The sequence below is a fragment of the Saccostrea echinata genome, unplaced genomic scaffold (assembly GCF_033153115.1).
Source record: "Saccostrea echinata isolate AGI-Se365-2 ecotype Australia unplaced genomic scaffold, CSIRO_AGI_Sech_v1 ptg000029l, whole genome shotgun sequence".
Lineage (NCBI taxonomy): Eukaryota > Metazoa > Mollusca > Bivalvia > Ostreida > Ostreidae > Saccostrea > Saccostrea echinata.
In genome coordinates this window covers 14,106,929-14,131,444 of record NW_026889778.1, presented here as the reverse complement: position 1 = coordinate 14,131,444, position 24,516 = coordinate 14,106,929, and positions in this window count along the sequence as shown.

The window sequence follows — 24,516 nt, the reverse complement described above, 5'->3', positions numbered from 1 at the left end:
TGAACCACTATTCATTATAATTACAAAAGAATACACACAAACACACACAGGCTCACACCTTTTTTGAATCACAAGTTTGTTATATAAATTGTATGGTTGTACATATTTAATAAAAGATTAATTAATGCAATGGATATTTAAAACAATTAGACATTTCCCATACAATAATGTAAGTACAAAGCACTATTAGACAAACCAACTGTAACCACCACCACCCCAACACACAACTTAAAAAATAAATACGATAAAAAAAAAAACTTAAATAATTTACTTGTATCACTGTCTACAAGTTGTACGTGAATATTAAATCTTGATATTTTTGTATATACAATGCATATTTAACTTCATATTTTACACATGCTCTGAAGAGCAGAGGAAATTCTGGTCGATAAAATCGATCTACTTACCCACTTTAAAAGTAAATTTGCCGTGATTTTTGTCAGTTGATCGAATTCACTAATTTCAAAAAAGAAACTTTAGAACAGTAAAATAATTTTTAGAAGTTCCTTTAAATTCTTCAACAATACATTTACATCAATAAAAAGATTTCGGTACGATGTTAATTTGACTCACAGTGCCAACATAATTCTAGAGACGTGGTTCTTAAGTATAAAGATATATATTAATAATAAAATTTAATTTCTAAATAATATTTAAAAATGCAACTAGCAATTATACGGTTACATGGAAGCATTTGTCTGCGTTCCTTCATGAGTAAAGTCCAGCGAGGGTCTAGGAGATAATTGATTATGCAAAGTGAAGCAAGACAAAGTGCTCTAATTAAGAGATAATTAAGTGCTCTGCCTTTAAAATTGAAAGTTTGTTTGATTACAGTTTCAGTTAGAGAGAATTTATGTTCTGATTTTCTGATTATCAAAGATCTTACTGTGTCGCAAAATTTTTACTGTGTCGCACGCATAAAATTTGAATCGTTACTGTGTCGGGGTCGACACAGTAAAACAGCTCATGGAGAACCCTGATAGTAACTCATAGTTTTTTATATACGTGAAGTATGAAGATAACGAACAGTTTTCAAGCTCAAAAGTCTATTGAAACAATTCCACTACGGGGCAAATTTCGACGTCTAAAAAAATCAGACGTTTGATCAGGTGCCATGGAGAAGTAAACAGCCCTCGTCGACTGGTCACACCCCGGTGTGCGCCTTGTCATTATTAGGCAAACTGGAAAAAAGTAAACAATTCAGTGCGAAAATAATGGCCTAGCAATTTGTATGGAATATGTCAGTCAGCATTCGACTAAATGATAGATTGTATTTCTTGACAAGGTCATTGAATCGACCATAGCATTTGCGAAATTTTGTTTTGAAAGAGACTGTTGATGTTTTTGTTTCATCAACTTATTTTGTCAATAGCTTACCTCTTTTTGGAATTTGTTCTTAGATAGGGAATACTCTTGCACTACGAATCAACTGAGAGACAAACTCTATATGCAGGTGATAATGGTCTATTGCTACATAAATAATGGAACTACGCAGTACAGTTAAGGTGCCAAGTGGAAATATCGGCGAATTTTTTAGATAGAAAATGCATTCTTTACAAGGATGGGCGTTTCTTTTTAGGACTTTACTATTATCGGACAAATGCAATGTGGTTGAAAACTACATGTTGAAGACGATTAGATTTCTTATTTAGACTTGTCACGTGATGTGGCAGTCACGTGATTTTAGCAATTATACCTGAAGTATTGAGGTCATCTATAAATTCTAATATTGCAAGGGCATAACCAAGTTAAAAATCTAAGTTTAACATATAATTATTTTCAACACTCTTTTTAGTTTGTGAAAAGTGCTGCGAACCTATATAGATTCTACTATCTAATTGCTAAAATTACATTTGTTAGACCGTATGTTGAATATTTTGCTGGTCATTTGCAAGATTTCAACAGGTTCGCAGCACTATTCAAATATCTTCATACTTCTTGAGTTTGTCTGTAAAAGCTTGTCATAATTCATTGAGGGTATGCCCTTGCAATATATCGATTTATTACGACCCTTCTAGTAGCCTTCAATGAATCTGCATACAAATATACGACAGTATCGCTTGTCTAGGGAATGCACGGGAAGTATATGAATAAAATCATAAAATAGACATCGCATCCAAGTTATGCCTCTTATATATCTACAATTTATATTTTATTTAATTACAAAATACATTTTTCATTGTATAAATATAACTTGATCCGCCTCTCACTGCATACAAACTGCGTCAAATTTTACTATATGACGTCACATTGACAAGTGCATTGCGATCAGTGGATTGTTTATATATTGCTGTGTGGGATTTAACCAGCGACAATAATGCATGCACTAGTTAGTATTGATGTAGTTTAAAGCTATTCAACAGTTTAAAATAGCATATCATTTCATTTTGTGGTAATTTGAAGAACTTATATTTTTGTGTGATGTCATAGTAAGCATTTCCCGTAAAAATTAGGCCCCGCCTCCTTACTGCAGCCTTAACTGTGCTGTGTAGACGATAAAGAAGTTTAAGTCATCACGCTTATAATAGGGTTTTGTTGTTAGGTTGAGATTAATGACTGTTTCTAGTAAAATATCCAAATATGAATCAGATGTGTCAGACTCTGGGATATCTTATAAAATACAAAGTACAAAATTAGATTAACAATGTATTAAGGTACATGTATATACTATAGTCGCCGATGCTTTGCTATAGTAAACAAGACTTAACTGTAGTAATTTTTTTGGGAAATTGTATATCAGTATATTTCTTCAAGTATGTACATTGTACATAATTACATGCAAATAAAGAAACAAAAAAGGTCCAGAAAGAGAAATGTCGCACAGCAAAAGGATTCAGCCTAAGATGGTTAGGTACACATGTAGAGGAGACTAAAGACACTTTGTATTTTAATAGCCTAACCTGGTTAATGGAAATATAATTCCATTGTGGTTACCAAACTAATTTATCATTTAAGTCAGTCGACCAGCATCAACAAAGAGCGTGACAACAAAGACCGCCACACAAACAACAAAGGCAATTGCACAAACAACAGAAACCGCAAGAGATACAACTCAAACCACAGCACAAACAAGAAAGATCACCACACAAGCAACAAAGTCCCAAAAAACAACATTGGAAACAACACCCATGGAATTCACAGACCAATTACAAAGCATTAAACGAGGTATTTAAAAAATGAAAAATTACTTAAATTTGTATTATCTCCTAGCCTTCCAACGAAGAAGATATAGTGATACACTTGTTTTGGTTTGTTTTATGCTAATATAAATTGATAATTGAATGCTGGTTGCTTATTGTTTCAGCCTGCCAGTGTGACGAATGGCAGAAACTCATTTTCTTTATTCTGTATACATTGTCTTTCTTTGAAAATCTGTTTACCTAAAATTAAAATGGTCCTTGTACTGTTTCTGCTTCGCCAGTAGAATTTTAAATCTTGACAGTCGGTGCTTTATTACAACGCGAAATGTAATAACAACACAAAATGTAATAAACTAGGATTACTACAGTTTGCGTTATTACATTTTGCGTTGGGATTAACGCAAAATATAATAATACACTTTTAGTAGTTACATTTTGCGTTACTTATTTTTTGTGTTAAGGACAACACAAAATGTAATAAAACAAAATGTGATAAAACAAATATGATTATTTTTTTTATTGTTTTCAACACAGACAGACCTATGACTATTAGACAAACGTTACGGCTTTAACGGACATTACTAAATCTATTTGTATATTTTTAAACTCTGTTTCTGACATTTTTATTGAATACTTATAAAACATTAACTTAACTTTGATTGACATGTCTGTTTATGAATCAGTCTGTATTATATATCCATCACTGACATTCTTGATTACCAAAGATTGACCATGGGTCCATTAAAAGCACTTAATATACATATACGACGTGCATGGTAGCAAATTAGGAGTGCATGTGTGTTTGTGTGTCTGGTAAGGAGAAGCGGGGAGTAGGGGTTAATTCGTATGTTGATCGTTGTATTTTTATGCGCATACAGAAAAAATTCATTTTAATATTGGAGAGAGTGAGAGTTTTATTTTTGCTGCAATTTTCTGCAATGCGCATGATTTGTAAAATAGTGTGATATTCTCAAGAACCCCCCTTCCTGTTATATTTATACTTGCCAGTAAAAATAAATAGATTTCTTTTCTAAATTTCGTGCATGTTCCTATGAAAAAGCAAAAGCAATCTGATACACTGATCAACGAAATACCCCCCCCCCCCCGCAAACACGCGTGTGCACGCACGTTTCTACTTTGCAACACCTATGCTTTGAATATAAAATGATTTTAAATGGCTAATGAAACCAATATATGATGAATTCAGATATAATGTAAAAATAAGCGTATGTTTATTTTTCCTTTTATTTTACTTTCTTTCCGTTTATTTTCTTCCTCCACTACTCGATTCTTAATTGAAAATTATTCTCAACCTGACTGACCAAAAAATGTGGTTTTACATTTTGCGTTGTTGTATTTTGCTCGATCGCGAGGGAAAATGTAACAACGCAAAATGTAATATTCCAAAAATCGTGTTATTACATTTTGCGTTATTACATTTTGCGTTGATCACGAGGCAAAATGTATTAACGCAAAATGTAATAATTCTAAAAAGTGTGTTGTTACATTTTGCGTTATTACATTCTGCGTTTGATATCGACGCAAAATGTAATAACGCAATATGCAATAATCCCGGTTTATTACATTTTGCGTTGTTATTACATTTCGCGTTGTAACAGTGCTTTAACGATATTTTCTCATTGATTATATGTTTTATCGTCTACCTGAAACCAGCAACTGGGAGATCAGTTTTCTGGGTCCATTTAATTAATTTTCTGTATCTTATTCATAAAACATAATGAATGTTTATGGATATTTGATTTATTAATTTTAGATATTGAATTTGAACGATATCAATCGTTTATGGTGCTTACGTCCCGTTACAGAATTTTTCGCTCATTCACAGACGTCAACATCTGTAAGTGAAGATAAAAATAAATTGACTTATGCATTTTGCTTTCGGTCTTGGCAGTGAGGTTTCTTTATCGTGCCAACACATACGTTTTATAGGCCATTTCCGAAAGACCTTTGACTTACACTTTAAATGTCAGTTGCTTGGGAAGGGGGCTAGTTATTACCTATGTTAAACGTCTTTGGTTTGACGAGGCACTGAGTCGAGAATCTATCCCAGACCATCCACTCAAGAAGCGAGCGCCCAACCACTGGGTTACCGTGACCTATCCTAAATAAAGTAGCATATGAATACTATAAATTTTAAAAGAATGATATAACTAATTGTCAAAATATGATTTTTGAACACAAAGTCTGCGAAACAGCTATGAACGTAAACGTTTTACTTATTTTGCTCTGTTAAAAGAAAATCATATCTTTTTTAGAATTTTAATTGCAAAACACAGGAAATTTTGTGATGCTCCTTTCTTATTAAGTAAAGATTCTTCTTTACGCCGGACATCATGCATAAGATTCATGATTGTAAAAAGAACCTTTAAGACCGGAAATTCATGTCAATGTTAATTTCCTGTTTATTATTACCATGCATCATTTTTTCAACCTTACCGTATGTCTATCAATGTCTATCACTAAAATTATATTCCTTTAAATTTCAGTGTTTTACATATTATATATTGTCTTCAAAACATGTAATGAGATATCCAACCACTGATTTATATATACATATATATATATATATATATATATATATATATATATATATATATATATATATATATATATATATATATATATATATATATATATATATATATATATATATATATAATTTTTTGTTTCGTTTTTGTTTTTTTTTTTTTTTGGTTCATTTAGAACACTTATAGATATATATATTGTATTGTTCTGATAATGGTTAATATGCATGTAATAAAATTATATCAAAACAAGCAAAACAAATAAAGAAAAAAGAATCATTCTTAAAAATGAACTGAAATTTCAAATCATTGAAAAACATTTGCTGAATTAAATCTTAAACCATAAATGCACCTGTACTTTTACAATAACATGCATTGTCTTGTGAAATTTGTGCTTTTCGCTCAAATATAATTGATGTGTTTGTAATAAATCATATTGTAAAGGTTTTCTCTCTTAAATTAGCAACATTGAACACGAATCTAAAGAAGACGCCACCGTCAAAGACAACAAAGATAATAATGCGGTATAAATCAGTCTCAAAAACACTTGTGCTCAGTTCAAAGAATCAAGATCCGTCAACAGCAGTTACAACGAAATCTTCAACAAACAAAAGTACGACACATGTAGAGAATAGAGGTACGTATTCAATTTTAAATATCATATGTTAAGTCTGATACGTTTTGTGCACGGAAAGTCCAGTAAAATAGTTCTTTAAGTTCATGAACTGCCTTAAGTTTGCTATAAATATGAAAATACGGGAAGAGGGCAAATAACATTAATAAGATAGGATTATATAGAGATTAATTGAATCTGAAATATAGGAGTGAAGATATATAATGAATACGTTTTTTATGAGACCTTAAATTCAAAACCTTACATATAATTTGTCATCTAGTTTAGACTTGATTTTTGTGCCATAGGTTGCAAAAATAAATATGAGAATTCTCATAATTTTGATCCATTTATATCTTAACTTCAGATTTTTTTCTTTTTTTTTTTCATCATATGTCATAGGCAATTAAATACCCAGTATAGTCTTGCAATTTTTGTTTGGATAATGTTGATAAAAAATTCTTTTGCAATCATATGTGTGCACTGCTTGCAGTACAGCTAGGGTATGTTCCCGGTTGCTTTTGAGATATCTAAAGTATTCATTTTCAAAAAAAAAAAAAAAAAAAAAAAAAAAAAAAAAAAAACAAAACAAAACAAAAAAAAAATAAAAAAAATTTAAAAAAAATTAAAAAATACGGACCATTGTACAGCGCTGTACATTTTACTTTATATAGGATACAGGAAATCGTCCAATCATCTATCCTTATAGGCATGATGATCTTTTAAACATAGTATCTCAAAACTTCTGCCATGCTCATTTTCTTACACCGCTGCTTAGCCAATGGAACTGATCTAGGGCAGTGTAACCATCCGCTTAATTTAATGAAAGATCGACATGTAGCGGTGAAGATCAGAAGTTGCATAAGAAGACACATTGCCCCAGCGAATCATTCATACATGCAAAAAGTACAATTTTGTAATTAATAAATCTATATATTCATACAGTGAAAGGATTCAACCTAAGATGGATTTGTCTCGGTATCTCATTGCTCACTGAAGCGAAATAAGCATTGTATTTCCTACATAATTACTAAATTAATTTGTCATTTAAGCCTCTCTACCAACACTGATGAAGAGTATAACAACAAAAGCTACAGCACAAGCAACAAACACTTCCTCACAAACAAAAAAATACCACAGCGCAAATAATAAAAAATGAAAAGAACAGTTAATTATTGTCGCAAAAAATGAGATACAAGTATCTCTATATTAAAACACTCTGATTAGTTTATAGCCAAATATCCTTCAATTTGCTTTAAAAAAAAATAAACAATCAGGGACTTTTTAAATTACAATCTAAACAAATAAAACTCAAATAAATCTGATTAGTTATGGAACAGTGTGAAACTGAAATATATTTCCCAATTGAATTAAAACAATATAATGTTTAATAATGTTTAATCAATTAATATCTTTTTTTTTTCAAAATTAGATTTGTCGGAATTTTGTGTATGCTTGTATGCTAATCGAATCCTCAAATTTCAGTTATCCTTGTTGTTAAATCTGAATATTTACTGGCAAAACAAAGATGAAAATTAAGTAAATTATTTTTATACTATTCTTTTCAATGATGACTGAACTACCTAACATTAAATAGTATCTTTACCGTGCTATGTTTTTAGGTCCTCAACAAGATGAAACACTTCCTTTAATCTTCGATTAAAGAGAGCCTTTGTGCTCAAGGTCTTTAAATCGCCTTTAATGATCTTTATACTATCTTCAAGTAATATATACACTTTCATTAAAATACAATTAAGCCATCCCAAGCTACTTAAAGGGTGTTTAAAGCTAGCTAAAACGTGGCTCAAAGAAAGATTGAATGTCTTTTTATTGATACTATTGTTTACATTATTTTAAGATCAAAGATTAGTATAATGATACTGACTTAAAATTTATGTCCAACTCTCCTGATTATGCATTTAATATGCTTGGGTTTATTGTAAGTAGAGTGTTAAAAGAAATGTCTTCGGGGGGGGGGGGGTGTTCAATTCAACACTTTCAGAAAGAAATCAATTTTTATTTTGATATGCAAACATGCAGAAAGAAGCTTTCAACACAACTATAAAGATATTGTTTTTAGTGAATCACTCTAATTGTATCCAAATAACTGGCAAAACATACAGAAATGGGATATGACTACACAGTGGTACTATCTGACCGTATCATAAAAATGGTTTTGGAGCTGTTTGATTGAATTGTTTGTCTTACAGGTGTAGATGTTCACATTTTTCGAATTATGTGATTACAGTTATTAAGAATAAAAACAACATGTTCGTATAATTTTATGCATAATATATATATAGCTAGGGGATATACCTAGGTTCTGTGTGTTTCATCAAATTCAAAATATAGAAAATAGTGTTAAGGTATTGCAAAGAACTAGATTCCCTTTATCCATAAAATGACCCAATTTACTGACCAAGTCCCATTGTTGTTTCCAATCCTCAATATAAATTAGAGACGTACATGTAGTGCTTTCATTTCCTATAAAAAGTTTCCTCTGAGTGTCCATGTATTGGAAGAAAGGCGTTGTTAGATTGCAATCTTTTTGACGTTTAAAGAAAATGGGTGTATATCAGTACATTCAGCAAAAAAATTAAATATGAGCCCACCCCTCGATGAAAAAATGATTTTTTTCTTCTGTAAAAGTTCTTTCATTGTATAATAAAATATTTTGGATCAGAGGTTTGGATCTATGTAAAATATTGCAGAAACGGCTTATATTTTGACCATTTTAAGACCTTTCAGGATTTGAGGAAAATGACGCAATTCATGACGTCATAATACTAAGATTAGCGAGGAGATTTAGGTCATTTTTAAAGATATGCAGTCAGGAAGGGTCCAAGTGAAATTTAATGTTTTTTCAACTAAAACTGAGCAGTTTTGATTTTTCAGAAATTCAATGGGCCAAGAAAAGACCTAGTAAACCTTGTTTATTCAAGATCACACATGAGTTGTTGGTGTATCTTTGACCCATATATATTCCTATACAAGATTCTAGGAGTTAGTGGATTTTGAATGGACACTTATGTTCAGTTAACTAGCTTTTAAGACCAAAGAAATATAAAGATTGTATGGGAAGAAGGCTCTTAAGATTTTTTAAAAGAAAAACTTACGGATGTATGGATTCCGGAATACCCACTCCCAATTCCATGCCTCTTTTTTTTTTTTAATGTGGCATAGTTTAATTTATTTGCAGAAATTACAAGGACGAAAAAAAAAAAAAACTTTGCTATTCTGATTGTAACGCGCCATTTGATTGGACAAAAAAATTACTTTATGTTGTATAAATTGGGTTGCCTACGTCACAATGACTTGCGTCAAAAATGTATCGATCCGCCTTACGTTACATTTACATTGTGTGCAATTTGAAGTCATTTTAAGGGTAATCATCTTTTTTTCTTACACTAAATGAATGATTATTAATCATAAGGAATGAACGTAATAGCTATCCAATTTATATGGTACAGACTGGATTGGAACAGTTTACGCTTTATTATAAACCGCTACGCGGTTTATAAAGCGTAAACTACCCCAACCCACTTTATACGGTATAAAGTGGGTAGCTATTAAATTAATTCTTTAAATAATTGACCATAGGTTTCAGGAAAAGTAACTTGAAAGTACCTTTAGAGTTCAAAAGCTAATAGTACGCCTCTCTGCATTGAGCATTAATATAGATTTAAAATTGTTAAATCTGTAAAGTTAATTTGGTTATTTTAAATAAACTGTGATAGAACAATTTAAAACACCTTAGATGAACATATTAAGGATTTCATGTGTACAGTTAGGAAATTAAAGATATGGTATTTTTAAATCCTTTTTGCTTTCATTAAATAGACATATGACTCTCTATTCGAACAAACCTTACTTACCTTCACCAAAGAATGATTTGAGGCAAGGTTAGTTAAAATGGGCTCAGTGAAGCTGAAAATGTGGAGAGTTCACAGACAGGCATATGACGAATAGAGACTATCAGAGAGACAGACGAACGCCGGACACTCTTTGATTTAGAAAGTTTACTTAAGCCTTCTGGCTAGTTGAGTTTTTAATGGACTCTGTTGATTTTTTTTTTTTTTTTTTTTTTCAGATTTTTTGCCAAAGCTATTTATCTATTTGAGCTTATATAAATAAGTGACTAAGTGAGATCCCAAAGCATAGGCATAGCTCATATGTCCATTCATGTCCATCAAAGTAAATCATGCCATAATTCTGTTACATACATGTATTGTGACTTGAATATATATTGAATGTTCTGAAATGCAGAAAAGGCCAGCAATATGAGCTTCATTTTAAAATGCATTCCTTTTTTCATTTAAATATTCACAGTGCACCAAAATGCGTCTTACTAATTTTTATATGTTTTAATTCTTTACAGGGTGTGACTGCAAAGCTTTTGAGTCTTCTGGTTCATTACAAATATTTCCACAAAAAATCAGTAAGAATATACATTTCTATTTTAAAAAATGATGCTAATGATTGAATCATTAGTATTAATGTTTACGTATACCCCTTCCCCCAAAATGAGTTAGAGTGCAATGGTACATGTATTGAGTTCTAATATCCTCTTCATAAAAGTAAGCAGACACATTGCTTACATTCTCTTGTTCTAGAAAACCTACATTGTTTTCATTAAAACAAAACTGCCTAAGTATCTAAACGGTGACGATCTGCGATATATGTGGATACCTATGATTGAATCGGAATGACTGGCGATCAAAAAATGAGAGTCAGGAAGACTTTAACGCTCAAGAAGGTGATAAGCTTCTTGTATTTATCTCTCAACTTTAACTGGTTTCAACTAGCCCTTACATACAAGCCATTCCGGTAATGTAACCGAAAAATAGTGTGATTCGTTGATGGGGTTCCGGAACAGGTTTTTGCTTTGAGTAGATCCAAAAAGATCTAAGAAGGTATATTGATACCACCCTACGCGCAGTAACGTAAGGATTTGCAAGTGTTTGGGATATCGTATGCTATGATCTAAAAGAACTGAAACCAATCCGTGCTAAAACAATTTCGATATACATTCAATACTTCCGAATTCAGGTGACCTAGGATTCCGTAGTCCATAACTTTCGGCCATCAGACACGCAATTGCGAACATTTTTTGTAAATGTATAGTACTAAGTACTTAATTTTCCTCTATAGCTTCAACACTTTTACTTTTCAGTACCAGTGTTCATTTATGTAAGAACACTTGCCTTATTCCTCTCCACGATACCATTTTAGTACCCCTGTTTATTTTTTGTTCTCTCCATTGTTCTCGAACCCATTTTTATAGGTTTGAATATTTGGATATACATTCGCTTAAAGTACTATTATCTACGTTTTGGAGATATATACTTATAAAGAATGTTACTTACTTCCAGATGGATATATATTCATTGTTCAGACGATATTGAATGGACTATTCTTAATTACCATAGCTTTACTGGGATTGAAATTAAAGAAAATGATGTGAGTAGTTGATAAAATGTCTACTGAGTGTCCCATGAAATGCATAAATCAACATTTCTGCATTTATTTAAAATTTTGACTTTCCGATTTCAAGGACACATCAAGATGTATGGGTACTAGAAAATCTAAAATTTCTTCTAAATCTATGAAAAGGAAATTATACTTACTGAGTAGAAGTTGATAATCCAGCCTTAATCCTTGTGCATGGCTTGTAAAATACATATATTAACAGCAAGAAGACGCGCACTTCTTGTCTATCAGTTGAATTCAAATTTTACCTAGATAAGCTGCAATCAACTACTTCTGTATAGCTGCCCAGCATGAAAATTGCATAACAAGGTTATTATGACACTGAAACTGACCAGCTAAGCTACAACTACTCCTTAATTATCTGATGCCTTGAAGATAAATTTGGGAGTGGATCTCAAGTAATGTAACTGACCGGGATTCATTGTTAGTCTGAGAATTGTTAAACCTTTTTGTAATGTGTTTATCTTAATAATTTAAAATTTAGTGATAAGAAAGATTACAGTAATATATCTAATACGGTTTACTTTTTTTCTTTCATAAATGCAACAAAAGCAAAATCTAATTAAAATCAGACTTTTTAGATGCGCTCCGTATACATTCTGCGCAGAGTATACGGGCGGATCTAAGAAGTCTAATTTTAATTAGATTACATTAATATGGAATAAATTATCATTTCCATTAATTCTATAGTAACATGGAATTACAATGAAGTATTGGATAAAAATGTTATAGTTTATATATATATATATATATATATATATATATATATATATATATATATATATATATATATATATATATATATATATATATATATATATATATATATATATATATATATATATATTACTTACATTAAACATAAAAAGTTTATTTTTTCATTAAAGCAAAATCACTGCATTCACAATTAATTTACAAATTAACCTTTTCGAAACATGCAATTACAGTGAAGAGTTTATTGTAGATGTCATACTTCATACTAACTCATATTAATCATTTTATTACAGTACTGTAAGCACAATTCTTTTCAATGAAATTTGAATAATTAATTCATAATGCATTTCATTTATTATGAAATCAATAATCATGATATTTTCTAACAATGCATATATATAGCAAAAAATTAAATTGATTAAGCGTTAAATAACCCTTACTATTTTGACATTGAAAAACAAGGTGCTCATTAGCCGGTTGTTTCAACATGAAATTTTCCTCACTTTTCAACGTTGAGAATACGTTGTTTTAATGTTAAAATATCAACGAACATTCAAAGTTAAAAAAATATGCTGCATTTTTAACATTGCTTCAACCTTGAAATAACAGCAAATATTTAATGTTGAAAATATGTTGAATCTTCAGCGTTGAATCTTCACCGTTGAAATATCGACGAACATTCATCGTTGAAAATATGCTGCATCTTCAACGTTGTTTCAACATTGAAATTACACCAAACATTCAACGTTGAAAATATCTGAATCTTCAACGTTGTTTCAAAGTTAAAATATCGACGAACATTTAACGTTGAAAATATGTTGCATCTTCAACGTTGTTTCATCGTTGTAAAAAGTTTGAGGATTCAACGTTGAAACAACGTTGAACTATAGTTGCTCAACGTTTTAACTTATATTCCACCTACTTTCAACGTTGAAACAACGTTGCGTGCCTGCTGGGATAGATGTTATCAGTAATTAAACTACAGGTTCTCTAGATTTAGAGAGGGTATGACGCCTCAATCATCATTTCAGAATTTTATTATAGATGCCATTAAAGGACTTATTGCATGATCTTTCAAAAATCGTAATTTTATGAAAAATATCATCTTCAACCTTGTTTATTAAAATACTGAATACTATACACGTTGTTGAAAGCATATTTTAAGAGATATTTAGAGTTGAAATTCAGAAACGGCATTAAGCATATTTCAGTCGCATTTCGGCGAAATACTGCTCTGAAGTCATAGACGACAATTCAGTGATAGAGAGATGAGAATATGCACACTATTTACGGATTTATCAACGACAAATGAAGCTTAATTACGAAAAATTTTGAAAAAATGAATTCCTAGCGTGCTTTTTAATTACTATAGAAACATGAACTAGTTCTAAGGTATAAGATTTCTGTGATATCTTCGTTTTTTATTCGAAACATTTAGAATCTGTACAGCTCCGATAACGGCAATTTTCGTGATCGGAAAGTTATTTTTCAAGACCGCCATCCTCTACAAAACATAAATGATTAATGTTATGCTAAAACGAAGAATAACAAAGTTATACAACATTGAATTTGCGAATCAAATAAATTAATACATGTACGTGTGATAAGATGACAAATCAAATTGTATTGTGATGGCGAGTTTCTTTGTCTTCGCCTCGTCTCCTTCGATATCGTCGCTGGTATTTTTTGCAATGCTAACAGATTTTTCAGATTTTTTCTTGCTGACAATTCTGAAATATAAGGTTGGATATTCAATTTCATATCGATAAAATCAGTGATTTGGTCTTTCACAATGCAGAAAAATCAGGTTGTATCGCGTATATTTTAGTAAGATTATCGTGAATAGCTGATAAGCCATTGTCGCCTTTGACGTCACAGGGTCACGTGATCGCTATCAAATTAACTTAAATTTTTAATTCAGGGGTTTTCATTTGAGTCAATTATTGGTTAATCACCGCAGTTTATCCGCGGTGAAAAAACAAAATTTATAAACTGTGGTCATACGGAACGTTTTACGCTTTTAATTTCAAATAATTTAGAAACATGCGATAAGTCCTTTAAGATGATATTACGATAAAGGTTACAAAACAAGAACAAAACAAGACTGAATACACATCACTGACATTGACACTGAATTTTGCAAGTTTAAAATTAAATTTACACAAAGAAATATTTCATAACTGAATTAATATAAATAAAATGTTCATTAGATTAATTTAGCATTATAAACTCACTCTATTGTGGCTCTAAATAATAAAAAAACATGATGGTAAAACGGTGGTGCGGCAGAAGCGCCAGTTGAGTTGTTGAAAGTACGGAATAACACAAAACAGATTACAAACATATATACATATAAGCCGTGTAACGGCACAGAGGGAGATCTAACAGGTGACTTTGATTATGAAATAGAAGCGGGACTTAGTTCTCGGTATTTTGCCAGGAAATCTTTTTGATTCAGATTTGAATATTTTTTTTATTAATTAAAAGCATCTAATTGAGAAGAAAACCTCCTTTTTTGTGAATATGCATTGGAAATATGGCTAAGTGACAGGCATCCAAAGCTGAATCTCAAAGGTGTCATATATCTATAACTTTGGTAGATTTTATTGTCTAATGGGATTTTGTTTTCATACTGTAAAGGATCATACTGTTGGTGGTATTGTTTCAAAGGATTCAGCTTATTTATGGACTAAATTCTCTGAAAATTAACCACGCTTTTTCTCAAATTTGTGTTCTTGAAACTGTTTTTCATATTTTGGATATCTTGTTAATTTAAGGAGTTATAAATGGATATTTTAAATTAGAATAATAAACAAGTGACTTTGAAATATAAATGAGTGTAACTTTTCAATTAGACAATTTATCTAAAATCTGGCATACGGTTTTAACATTCAACCTTTGATTTACACAGAAGCAAAAAACAAAACATCAAGGAAAGAAATTCAGAAAACTTCACGAATGAATTATTTACCTTTATTTACCTTTCATTTACAATTATTTTTTGAAAAGCAACAAAAAATGTAGATAAGATATTTTGATAGCAAATTCAATAACCTTTCAAACAATACATACTTTTATTATGCTATCTTTGAAAACAAATTACACGCTATATAAATCATGAACGTAGGAAACCTTTGGTGTATCCATAAACTGGAACACAATTAATTTACTAAAGATACAAAATAGGTATAAGATTAGTACAAATATTCTAGATGAATACCATGCAATGTTTTCATTAGACTTTCAATGTGCATGCCCTTTCTTGCAGACTTTTGTCTAAACGTACAAATAAATGATATCTGTTGCAGGCATCGACGCCAAGCTTCCCCGTACGTATGTGCTAGTGTCATTGAAACACCAACACCACTTCAGGAAAGTGGACATTACTGTGGAATCAGAGCAAGTGCTCCAGAGAAAAAATCTACACACACTACCAGAGAGGATTCCTCAGTTGATTATCTTGAACCTTGTCCTGTTTATATTGATATCATTTAAATCATGTTTATTACCCACTACAATGACCCATTTGCAAACTTTCATTCTATTTTGTTATTTGAGAATATTACATGTATAATACATGTGCATGAACATATATATTTGAATATTTGAAATTTGTAACAATATCTACTGCACAAAGAGTGTCATCTCTGGATATTTAAATGCTGACGTTTATTTAAGTAACAATGAAAACATGCAACTCAAAAGTGCCATGAAATATAAAATATTGACAAAACTGATACCCGTTACTAATTTTTTTTCAAACCATAAGCATCTGTTTTGTTTTTGTTAATGCACACGATACTCCAAAACTGAATTAAAAATCGGTAATAACGTTTCTTAATCTGTTTACTCTGTACATAACACACGTTTTAACATTTAACTTAGGTAGAATAAAGGAGGAAAACTTATGTGTAGAAAATTTGCTGGAAATTAAAAAGTGTCAGTGTCTATGCAACAAAGATTTCTGTGGTTTCATAATAATTTTCTGTTGTACGCAATTACGGTAGCATATAGACCAGTGTAAGATACCTTTTATGGTGAAGCATCAAGTATTAAAAAAAATATCGAGAACTAACAAAAATCCAAAGAGAAAAAGATTTGTTGGTGATCAGACCAAAACTTGTGTAACGAAAAGTAAAGTGTTTACTGGTAAACAGTATATTGGACTCTGTATAAATGCACCAATTTTGTTTGATTAAAAAAGGAAAGATAATACATATATTAGTTACAACTAGATTCGATTATCATTATTCACATATTAGCTTGCAAGGTTGGGCAGCTGGCTTGTGGATTGATAATACAGGGTTTTTGGCTGACTCATTTTTGTTCGTAATTCCACGGATCTTTGGTCGTTGTGTTGACCTTTTTTGCGGTCGGGCCGTATCGTTTGTTTCTGTTTTAGATGACGTGTTTAGGCATTGTTTTTGTTTGACTATGGATTCTGTTTGTGTGGTTGGTGTGGGGGCTCACTGCTTGGTGGACGGTCGGCGGGAATACTTCTTCTTCCTAGGAGCCTTATCCTGCCTTTGTTTTATAGGGTTACTGGGATTTTTGCCTGTTATTCGTGATTTTTGCTTTATTTGTAAGATTTATCAGCATGCCTTATCTTCACGTTTTTTCAGTCAGCAATGATCTTACAGCCTGGGAAATTTACTTTAAATGTGCAACATACATGTAAAAATATTTTTTTTAATTAACAAAATAATAAAAATATTCTTTTAGAAGCATGAAGTATTTTTTATCGCAAACATTTTTAGCAGAACTTTTCAAAATGAAAGAATGTCAATCTTTTTAATTTTCATAGTTAATTATTTTGCACTCATAATGATATACTTTAATAGGTCCAGAAAATATCTTCTTTAAAGCATTGCAAAGAAATTTAGGTGGACCTTAATTGCTTTGGAGAAACAGTTATACAATAATGCACATTTTGAACTGGCTCTGGATTGCATAACTATGCATTTCCTCTGATAGAAAATAATAATGTTTTCACAGCTTATACTAGGTGAAATGTGTTTTTAAGTTTTTTACATTCATCTCTGTTTGATAAGATTCCTATTCAAAACCATATTTTGACGATTTGTATTCATATTAAACTTAAGAACTGATATAGATAGTAAATCTGTTTAAAAGTTTAGAATCTTAATACAGCAAATCCGATGTGTGCATATTTCCATTTTTCTACAGTTTTATTTATATGATACTAAGCACTGTGGGTTGACTGCATTACGTGTATAATTCACATTGAATTTCAATGGATCATATTTTAAAAGTCTATCCATTATGCTTTTTGAATAGAAACCAAATATATAAGGTACAAGTAAGTGAGTGTATTCATGACAAATGATATTCCAGTTGCTGGTTTTAGGTGATAATGTGACCTAATAAAGGAATAACGTTAAAGCACAAATTTCCATGTTTTAAAATCTACCAGCAAGCGAAATCAGCACAAGTATCTGTTCTCTTCCGCAGCATTGTTAAGGCGTACTTCAAAGAAATCAACAGTATATAAACGTGCATAAATACATACCTTTTTAAACTGAATTTATTTTTGTAAAGGTACTATATTATCTTATGACTTTAACATTCTTTGAAATAACATTGTATTCCCCGCTCTGTACTGAATTTGGTTTGGTCACGTTATTTGATAGTCACGTGATAAATGCATGTAATGTGTACTGTATGTAGGTCACAAACAAATTTCAATATCGCAAGGGCATACCCTAGTTAAAATTAAAGATTAAAGTAATAGATTGTTTCTACATAACATGTAGTTTATGGAAAGTGCTGCTGCTTTAAATAGAATTCGTATTTTATTAGTTTAAATTTCAAGTTATCTGACTAATGTCGAAATATGTGTGACCTTTACCAAGTATTTTATGTATTTATCAAATTATGCTATCGATTTCAGGAAAGCAGCAGCACTTTTCAAGTTAAGGAATAAGTCCATTATGTGTATTCAAAAAATGGTCAAGATCTATCAAATGTATGCCCTTGCGAAAAGGCGATTTAATGAGGCACCTCGGCGTGAAACATGCACACCCTGTAGACAAAAACACGGTAGAATTAATTCAATACATTCTCTCGATATTTTTTTAAATAATGGACTAAACAAACGTTTCAGATTTGTATTAATGGTCTACCTAAGATTTGCAAATAATATTCTGTTTAATAATAAAATGCATTTTTCACTGTGAAAAAATTACTTGATCCGCCTCTCACTGCACATAAAATGCGTCAAACTTTACCATGATGACGTCATGTCGACAAGTGCATTGCGATCAGTGACTTGTTCATATCTTGCTGTGTGGGATTTAACTAGCGACAAAAATGAATGCAGTGGTAAGTTTTGATGTAGTTCATTACTCTTATGCAGTTTAGATTCGCAAATTATTTCATTTTCTGTTATTGTGAGGAATTGCTATATTTGTGTGATGTCACAGTAAACTTTTCCCGTATAAATTAGGCCCCGCCCCCTTTATGCAGCCTTAACAGAGCTGCGTCATTAAAAATAAAATTAGGATCAACAGCATGTGTTTATCTTTCCGTGTGTAAAGTCAATATACAATTTGGATTTGGAAAAAAAGAATAAGCTGTTTCAGCATAAACATATGTTATATGATATTTATATATCATGAAGATCTATTTAATGTTAATTTTTTCTATCAAAAACCAATAATAATCTTTAAAATTTCAATTTGCATCAGAAAAACATCCCTGTTCTGTGCTTGGCATATTGTCCTTCTCTAGAGGAAGTTAAGAAACCTCTATACACTGCACGCTGAAGAGTCTTCCGGTTTGAAAGTGTTTTTTAGGGAATAGAGTGATCTGCCCATTGACAATATTCCGGAAAAAAAAATATCTGCTCATATCGCTAATTTTAGAAATTCAGTTATCCCCCTTTACGCTCTCTAGTACTTGAAGATATAAAAAACGCATCGTTTCTATCGAAGCTTGAAGATGGCCGACGAAATTGCGGGAAATGTAAGAAGAAGATTTAAAAACGGCCGATATAAACGTACTAACCGAACAGCAACAGTAACACAAACAGCAGAAGCCAAAGTGTCTATCGTGCATCCAAGGTAGTAGTCAAAAACTACATCATGAATCGCTAAAGATATTTCAAACTTATTTTATAAAGTTAATAATTGGTGAAAAGAAATCGTTGATAAATCGTGACTTATTGTATAGTTTTTTTTAATGTAAATAATTTTTTTAGTATAGACCATGATTATTCTCGCACTTTCGCCGCGGACGAGGGATGGTCTGATGACAGTTGTTCAGATTTTGAGGACGATGATGATAATAACGAATAACGAATATATATATATATATATATATATATATATATATATATATATATATATATATATATATATATATATATATATATATATATATATATATATATATATATATATATATATATATATATATATATATATATATATATATATATATATATATATATTTATATATATTTATATATATTTATTCTGTTATTCATACATGTACTTTCTAGGTGTGACCAGCAGTGGGATAAGTTTTTCAGCCCTGCTTTTACTTTTGGCTGTATTGAACATCCCTGGCGTTACTTCAACAACTTTGAAAAAAAGAGACAGAGAATCTGGAAAAGCTATAGAGACGATAGCCTCAAAGACATGCACTGAAGCATGCATGGAAGAGGTTGAAAAGAATGAGGGGTAATGTTTTTTATCTTTACCTATACACGTGTATAATATATTATCTGCTAAATTACGTATGTGTGTTTCACATTGTATGTTTTCAGCTGCAAATATGACATATAGAATTTGACTTGTTTTCCTTCTCTTTTTACATTTTCATTTTTTAATTTTTTTTATAGTAATGGAGGCATTAGGGTGTCAGCTGATGCTGGATGGCAGACAAGGTCAAGTGGCAGGAAATACAACAGTTTTTCAGGTAATAAGTGTTTTAGTTTGTACATGAATAACATTTATCCTATATTTGAGATTTTACAAGTTATCTGTAATGAAAGAAAAATATTTCCAATATATCTCATTTGCCTAACATTTGGTACAGTACACTTATGACTATATTATAAAATACCTTGCTTCTTGAAATAATCTTTGAAGAGTCATACATTATAAGTGTTTCCAAATTCTTTTTATATAGGTCACAGTGTTTTGATAGGGGAAAATACAGGCAAAGTACTGCAGTATGATGTACGGTGCAGGAAATGTCGAATATGTTATAATGCAGAGAAAAAGGGAACTACTCCTGCATCACATGACTGTAGGTTAGTAAAACTATAAATATATTTTTAAGAACATATATTTTACCATAATGTATAATCACTACTATTTCCACCACAGGGGATTGTCATAATTTATTTTGTTTATTTCTATTTGAGCACCATTATTTTATAAAATACACTGTATTTTATAGTATTGGGATGGTAAAAAAAAAAATTAGAAAAAAAGTAAATCATAAAAAGCCCTTGTGATAAAAATTGGATCACATCAGCAAAAATACAGTATAATACATTTTTTGGCAGAAAAAATTGGGATGGATCAGCAAAATCAATGGAAACTGACATGATTGTTGGTATGATCAAGAACATGAACGATAAAAACATCAGTGTCAGTGAATTGGTTATGGATGAAGATAGTACGACAATAGCAAGAGCGAAAAAAGTGTGTGGTGAAGATCTTACAAAATATAGTGACAGAAACCATATAAAGAAAACATTTACCAACAAATTATATGACCTGCAGAGAGTAAAGAAATATTCACAACTGAGGGGGAAAACAATTGCTCACTTGAAAAAGTGTTTTTCCTATGCTCTTGCCCAACACCAGAAGAACCCAGAGGAAATGAGGAAATCATTGGGAGCCATTGTGCCACACATGTATGGGGACCACTCAGAATGCAGAACTTGGTGTAAATATCGCAGGAACCCTGATACTTATGTTCCAAAAAACCTGCCCTATAGTCGATATTTGACTTGTGAAGAACTGAAAGTAGATTTGGAAAACATAATTTCAACATACATACAGCAAGTTCAGAAATTATCACATTTAGGATCCACTCAGGCTTGTGAAAGTTTCAACAACTGTGTTGCATACAAGCATCCAAAGACACTTTTTCTCTCAGGTTCTGAAAGTACATGCTTCAGAGTGGCAGCAGCAGTGGCCCAGAAAAATGTTGGGAAAAGTTATGTAACAGAGGTAAGATATACAAATACATGTATAAATGCTAAAACATTACTTTTTATGCATAATACCATAGAAAATTGTATGTAACATATTACAAAATTTATTGTATCTTTATTTTCAGGTAAATAAGAAGCTGAGTCTCTCACCTGGTTCCCAAACACAGAAGGTAGTAGAAAGAATGGATAGGAAAAGAGCCCTGGAAAAGGAAAGGTACCAAAGTTCTAAATACAAGAAGAGAAAGTTTCATCTGAAGAAGTCATCATCACAAGATCAAGAAAGTAAAGAAGTGAGAGAAGGAACAACTTACAAAACATCAGTTGAAATAGAACAAGAAGAAAATAATCAAGACATTGAATCGATTCCTCCCGCCCTTCCATTGCCAACCAGAACACCTCTAATGGATGATGATTATACTTGGATTTTCTTTGATTTAGAGACCACAGGGTTAGGTAAAGAACCATATTTATTATTATTTTGAAACAATAATTCTTTACAGATATATATTTCTCACTCAAAGTTATAAGAAAATTTGAACCAAAATATATTTCATTTTTCAAATTTGTTGGTATCATAGGTCTAACATGTGAAATCCTAGAAATCGGGGCTGCTAGAGGGAATGAAACGTTTCAGAGGTTCATAAAACCTGTTGGCAGTATTTCAACAAAGGCTACTTTGGTTCATGGAATCCATTTGAAGAAGAATACTTTGATGAAGAGAGGAGAAGTATTACAGACAACTGATCTTCAAAGTGCATTGGAAGACTTTTCTTCTTGGTTGTCATCAAGTAAAAACAATGTACTTTTAGGGCACAATGGACACAATTTTGATTTCCCTTTGCTTGTGAAAAATCTATTGTATAAGAATGTATCTACAAATGTTGTTGGCTTTGTGGACACTTTAGATGTTTTCAGAGATCTTTTACACCAACATACTGGTAGTTTTTCACAGGAAAGTCTGATGAGAGAATGTGCATTGGAATCTGCCGGTCAAGCTCATTGTGCACTTTATGACTCTGTAAACTTACAGAAACTTGCAAAATGTCATCATATTATAGATAAATCTCTTATCAAACACAGTGTCTCATTTGAATATGTTTGTCAGAATTATTCACGTAGACTGTGTAAAGAAAAGAATTACAAGTCTTTGCAGGTTTTAGTTCATCAAAAGGTTGTATCTGATTTTATGGCTAATAAGATTGCTTCCTCTGGTTTGAATTTTTCACATTTGAAGCTAGCATTTCAAAGACATCAAGAAGATGGTATCAGAAACTTATTCATTGAAAATGTTGGTGGTAAAGTGCGTGTTTCAAAGTGTAAAAAAATTTGGAGTTCTGTTGCAAATTACTTTTCAGCTAAAAAATGAGTTATGTCCCTTGAGAGTGTTTATTTTTTTTAACAATGTTTGAAATTTTTTTTCTGTCTTATTTACAAGGCTTCCCCATGCAATCATGCAAATTATTTTAAGTAGATAAATTAAACTTTATATCTTTCAGCAAATAAGCCAATAGATTTTGGTATAAGGTAATGTAAATTGATATATTCTACATTTTGTTATATTTTGTAATTGAAAAACAACTGTTTTTCTACTTTTTAGAAGTTTGTATTTGACATTTGTTCACTATATATAATGAAATACACAACAATAAATGATTTCCCTTTCATCCAATATAGTTTTCCTTTGTATTCTTGACAGGAGAAAATATTTTTTGGTTTTATGGGTTATTATCCAATATCAATATAATTTGACAAAAAACAACAGGCAACCAAGGTTAAAAATGATTTGAATCAGCTCAAAATGTTTCAATTTAATGTATATAATATTTTCATTGCTTTAAAAATATCTTTAGTTGGTGTAGAGAGGGTCCTTAATTGATATGCCAATTAAGTTATAATTTTATCACATAAAAACCTTAAGTTTTATTTATTATTTATTTATTTATGATATAAAATTAGATTGGGCTAATGATTTGAGCTATTGATCTGTGTGTTTTTGTTGTTTGTGCTGTGGTCTTTATAGCTTTTGTGATTGTTTTATTGATTAGTACTACAATCTTGTGATAATTGTTTTCACAACCTTTGTCTATGTTTGTTCAACTGTAGATGTGTAAACTAGATGAACATGATAAATGAATCCAAAATCCAAATACCAATCTGAGTTATAGACCAGAGGGAAAGCATATTAACAGAACATAAAAGGTGAGAAAGTTAATTTATGGATATAAATTGTGTGGTCATAAAATTTGTATTTTTCGCTTATAAAATGTAATGTGTAATGTAATTCATTACTTTAACAAAGTAATTGTAATTTAAATGAAAAGATACTTATCAGAGGAAAAAAAAAATATCTCTTCTTTATGGAAATGAATTACCAACAAAGGCATCTTCTTTCCTTTGTCTTTCCTTCTCAGGTTGAATTCTTTATATGTGTTCACGCTCCTCAAAAATAAGGGGTCTTTATAAATCTAACCTGCACAATCTGAGAAAAACGGTAAGTCCAAGTTAACCATATATGTGCATGCCAGTCTTATTTTTTATAAACAGACAGAATCTTTATTTGCAGTCTTTAATATTCTTAGAAATTTAAAAGGTAAAAGCATCAATGATAAATACGTACATGTATACATCAAGGCTATAGAAATACTTTTTAAAAGTAAAATGTTTTATTTTATGTCAATGAACATTGATAAAAGCTAGACTCTCTGACTTATACTAAACAGTTTTAAAATGCATGCTAGTATAAATATAGGCAACTGTAGCAGACCTGGCGTCAATTACTTTGAGATGTAATGAGTTAAATTACAATTGCTTTGGATTTTT